Source organism: Lygodium microphyllum, chromosome 22, assembly GCF_053477565.2.
Source record: "Lygodium microphyllum isolate KBCC chromosome 22, Lygodium_microphyllum_v1.1.10, whole genome shotgun sequence".
Classification (NCBI taxonomy): Eukaryota; Viridiplantae; Streptophyta; class Polypodiopsida; order Schizaeales; family Lygodiaceae; genus Lygodium; species Lygodium microphyllum.
Window position 1 is genome coordinate 65,454,310 of NC_141156.1, and position 5,597 is coordinate 65,459,906.

Below are 5,597 nucleotides of genomic sequence, written 5' to 3' on the forward strand. Positions count from 1 at the left end.
AGAGAGAGAGAACATGAATAAATCAATGTTTAAATGAGTGTGTTTTTTAAGCAATAAAGCAATGTTTGAATGAGTGTGTATAAGCTTCTACTTTGTATGACTATCTCATATTATCCTTCTAGGATTGTAAAGATCTACTATTTAGAAAATTATACTCTCTCTTTTGCTCGTAAAGCTAATTAAGTAAATATTTGTCACTTAGTTGAGAAAGTGGGAGGAGAGAGAGAAAGGGTGATGAGAGAGAGGGCATGTGATGTGTGCAATTTTCTCTCCAAAAAGGGATTGCCAGCAGCCCCTTACTGGACAAAATTTTTTTCTACCGACCCATTCCTTATAAGAGTAACTTTTTACCTAACTTGATTTGTGAGTTTTATTCGCCTAATAAGGGGTTACTGGCGAGTCTTTTTTGGCGAAAAAACAAACCATAGATCCAAGAATATACAGCATGGGGAGAATAGGGACCAATAGAGTACTGGTTTTTTTAACCTATTGGTCTCTATTCTCCCCATGCTGTATATTCTCAAATTTGCGTTTTGTTTTTTCGCCAAAAAGGGGTCACTGCCGGTAGTCCCTTAATGGGTGAAGAAAACCACAAATCTAGTTGGATGAGGGAAGATAGAGTAACAAAGTGATGGGAGAGGGATGAGAGAGAGAGAGAGAGAGAGAGAGAGAGAGAGAATATGAATAAAGTAATGCTTAAATGAGTGTGTTTTTAAAGCAATAAAACAATGTTTGAATGTGTGTATAAGCTTCTACTTTGTATGACTATCTCATATTATGCTTCTAGGAGTGTAAAGATCTACTATTTAGAAAATTATGTCTCTCTCTTTTTCTCGTAAAGTTAATTGAGTAAATATTTGTTGATTAGTTGAAAAAATGGGGGCAGAGAGAGAAAGGGTGATGAGAGAGAGGGCATGTGATGTGTGTAATTTTTTCTCACAAAAAAGGGTTGCCAGCATCCCCTTACTGGACGAAAATTTTATTTGGTGACCCATTCCTTGTGAGAGTGACTTTTTGCCCAACTAGATTTATGGGTTTTCTTCACCTAATGAGGGGTTGTCGAGGACCCCTTTTTGGCGAAAAAACAAACCACAAATCTAAGAATATACAGCATGGGGAGAATAGGGACCAATAGGTGGGTTGCTTGCAGCCCCTTAATGGGTGAAAAAAAACCACAAATCTAGTTGGGTGAGGGAAGAGAGAGTAACAAAGTGATGGGAGAGGGATGAGAGAGAGAGAGAGAGAGAGAACATGAATAAAAAAGCAATGTTTAAATGAGTGTGTTTTTTGAATGAGTGTGTATAAGCTTCTACTTTGTATGACTATCTCATATTATGCTTCTAGGAGTGTAAAGATCTACTATTTAGAAAATTATATCTATCTCTTTTGCTCATAAAGTTAATTAAGTAAATATTTGTTGATTAGTTGAGAAAATGGGGGGAGAGAGAGAAAGGGTGATGAGAGAGAGGACATGTGATGTTTGTAAAATTTTCATGCTAAAAAGGGGTTACCGGAAACCCCTTACCGGATGTTTTTTTTTTTGGCGACCCATTCTTAGCGAGAGTAACTTTTTGCCCAACTAGATTTTTGGGTTTTCTTCGCCTAATGAGGGGTTGCCCAGACCCCTTTTTGGCGAAAAAATATAAATCTTGTTGGGCCCAAATTTACTATCCAAGAATGGGTCATCGAAAAAAAAAGTCTTCAACAAGGGGCTCCCGGTGACCCCTTTCTGGTAAGAAAAATTTACACATATCACATGATCTCTCTCTCTTTCATCACTCTTTCTCTCTCCACCTATTTTCTCTCTCCTTCGCCTATAAAAGGACCCATCCCCCCTTTTCACATTGCAAATCATTCCACTCTCGCTATGTGACTCTCTCTCTCTCTCTCTATCCTTCCCTCACTCACTCTCCTTTGTCTTTAAAAGGACCCCCCTCCCCTTGCAATTCAACTTCTTGTTTTTTGTCCCCCACCATTAGTACGGTTTTGTCTCTCTCTCTCCATACCTCTCTCTCTAACACAGTCACACATACTCTATCTCACCGTTCTATCCCAAGCTTTTCCCCTCTCTCTCTCTCCCCCTTCCACTCTTTCTCTCTCACTCACTCACTCACTCACTCACTTACTCACTCACACACACACACACACACACACACACTCTCTCTCTCTCTCTCTCTCTCTCTCTCTCTCTCTCAATATATCCCCACCTTCCTCCCTCTCTCTATCTTCTCCTTCCTCTCCTCTTTCTCTGTCTCTCTCCACTCCCTCACTCTTACTCTCTCTCCTTGTATCTGCCTCTCACTCTCTCTCCCTATATCTGCCTCTCCCTCACTCTCTCTTTATCTCTCACTCTCTTATCCCAATGTCATCTCTTCCTCCCCCCCTCTCTCTCTCTCTCTCTCTCTCTCTCTCTCTCTCTCTCTCTCTCAATTGGTCTTTCATTAGCAGGAAATTGAGGAAGTAATATATCTGTAAGAAGTAACCCTAAGCCCCCCCTATCATGGCCAAATCTCATTTCAAAAGTCAAGATCATGTCACCCTTTACTAGGGCAATGAAAGAATTGTAGAGGGTTTAATCCGAAAAATGTTCCCCTCACTGAGCTTGCCCCTTGGATGAGTGGCAGTTCTTATCACCATTGTGGATCAGATGGGTGTGAAGGCCCATGGAAAAGGAAGCACTAAGATTGACGTTGAGAAAAATGCAATTGTGCAATGTCCAATTGAACAGGTGGTAACTAGCGATCATTGTTTGTAGGAAAGAGAGTAACGACTAGACAAGTCTCTCGAGGACTGTGACTTGCCTCCATGATCTATAGCAAGACGACAAGCTACTGTCACCAGCAACATGGAATGAGAAGGGGGGAGTTTCCCTCCAAGAGTGAAAGGAAGAGTAACACAAACACAATCATTGACTTCAACTAAGCTACAAGCAACTGTTGCAATTGCATGTGGGGAAGGAGTGATATCAGGAGAAGGTGGGTACGCTTTGATGATGCAAGCGAGGAAGGGCAAGAGAAAGCTTGTACTATCAGAGAGTGATAGTGACAAGGAAAGTAATTACCATCAAAGCATTGAGTCCTTTAGTGCATAGCAAGGGCATGGCCATACGCAGCCCAAGAAGAATCAAACACAAAGAACCGAAAATAAGTGCACGAAAGATGTTGGGGTGAGACCGCTCTCACAATCACTTGTGATAAACATATTGTGCAAGCATGCATAGAAGACCAGTTGGAAACGTTGATGGTGAGTGCTTGTAAGAGATGGCATCATAATTTAGATTATGGTTTTTATTTCTTTACATTGATTGGACATTAATTACTTCATCATCTCATTCAGACATTGATATCCACCCCTTTGCCACCCATCCCATTATGTTGTTTGGTTTCCATGCCTATAATTAAACAAGTCACATCGAGATACACACAACTCTCAGAAACCTTTTTTAGCAATGATTATGTTAGAGGGATGGATATATTCATAGTGTCATTAGAGACTCCAAGACACCAATGCAAGGAGGTTGATGATATGATTAGAAATGAGTGGGACCCCCATTGGCTAAAAAAGCATGAGGACTTTAAGGCAGAAATCAGTGGCACCGATTGGGCCTTTTTTTCAAATTACATGTTTTTATGTTTGGGATGGTAACCATCGGCTCACAGCATGGATGAATGAGATACGCACATATGAATGGCCCTAAACCGTAGGAACTTAACATTTTGCAATGTGTTTGTTTCTTACATCATCCTTAACATAATTGACTGTTTGCAACAGCCTTTCTAGATAACGTGAGGCAACATGTGTGTGTTGATTTTCGCCTTGTGAAAGTGACAAGTGTGGTAGAGGGGGAGAGTTTGTCAGTTATTTCTCGTACAAAAAGGTATGCAATGGACCACATTCATGAGATCCTAATATAGAATATACATAGGCTAGTAGCACAAAAGGGGGTTTTCCATACCTCGTATCCAAACCTTGTTTGTGAAGCAAGGATGCTAGGGTAGGCTGACCATGCAACTATTTTTGACAAGCTAACTAATGAGGCAAATTCATGGGTAAAAGCGCACAGAAAGTCGACACCCATTCCCACATGGTACAAGGCACCATTGATTGTACTGGTCCACGTTATGTGGAAAGTAGGTAGTTCTTTAAGCTATCCTAACAATGTTTTTCCTGATGCATTTTTTCCTAATGCAATGATGTTGTCCCTAATTACCAAGTGCAAGAAGAGTATGATATGGCAGTGCGACCGATCGAATAGAAACAGACACTGCTCTTTGTCTTTGATTTTAGAACCAAGTGGGGTGAGGCATACTATAGTGTCAATGAAAAACTCATCAAGAAAAATCGACATTTGCTAAGAGTTGCAGACCCAGCCTCAAGAGAAGTGGTATCAGTAAGTTGTACCTCTTTGTACCTGCCATCATTACATTGGTCCAAAGTAACAATGTTTTTGTCAATGCAGAATTGTCTCATGCTTGGAGTGGGGCTCCAAGATGGGGGGGTGTATTGAATGAGAAGAGAGTATACACATTGGCATCCTCAAAGCTAAATGAGGCAGATCACGTAAGGATATTGAAGGCCATGGAGAGTTCTGACAAAAAAATTTAAATGTTGATAGGCATGCCTGAATGTTGGTTATTCTTATTCATCTAAATTATGTGCATCATAAGTTTGATAAATTGGTATTAAATGACATATCTTTGATTCAAGCATATGAAAATGCACCGTTTCAAAGTTGAGTAAGATAAGAGACCTTTTGGACCATGTTGCAAGACAACAGAAAGAGATTGCTTTTGAGTTGGGAGGACTACTACACGATTTGTTCTTCCAATACACATGCTAGGAGATAAAGAGATAACATAGAGAGAAAATGTTTCTCACTATCTTCCATGATTTCAAGCCAGACAAAGATATAGTCATAGAAATCAAAAAAGTTGGCAGCATGGAGGCTTCTATACAGGTAGTTCACAAAATCCTTCTTTAGTAGCATGTATGCAGTGCTATCTTTCCAATACATTCAAGATTTGTAATGGTGACTTTGCAAGTCAAATTCATGTATGGGTAGATGGTGAGAAGGGCTATTCAAACTCTGTTAGGAGAGTGTGAGGATTGGGCAAACATGCAGGAGGATCAGTGCATGCATGAGGATTACCAGATAGAGCAAGAGTGGGATGAGGAGGTATATCGAAGATGCCCTATTTTCCTCCTCTATCCAGAAGGTGAATACCTACAATGAGAAAATTTTGTACCAAAAATACTCAATGAAAAAACAAACACAAGAGACACAAGGATCCAGAGGTATGGTAAGTGAAATGAGTTGCATTCTTACGAGTACATTGCACTTTGTTGTCTCCTAATGAAAAGACTATGATGGGTTCATAGGAAACTAATACTAGTAGTGCGGTTACTATAAAAAGAAAACACAATAGCAAGTGCACATCCAATATCATTGAAGAGAGGCCAAGCAAAGATCGGCATTCATCACCAATTAATTTGGTTTCTCCACACCTAAAAGGTTTGATATTTTGAAGTACTATAGCCAAGACATCTCTTATGTCCCTCTAGTGAAAATATTTCCTTGAATATGAATCGTTACCACC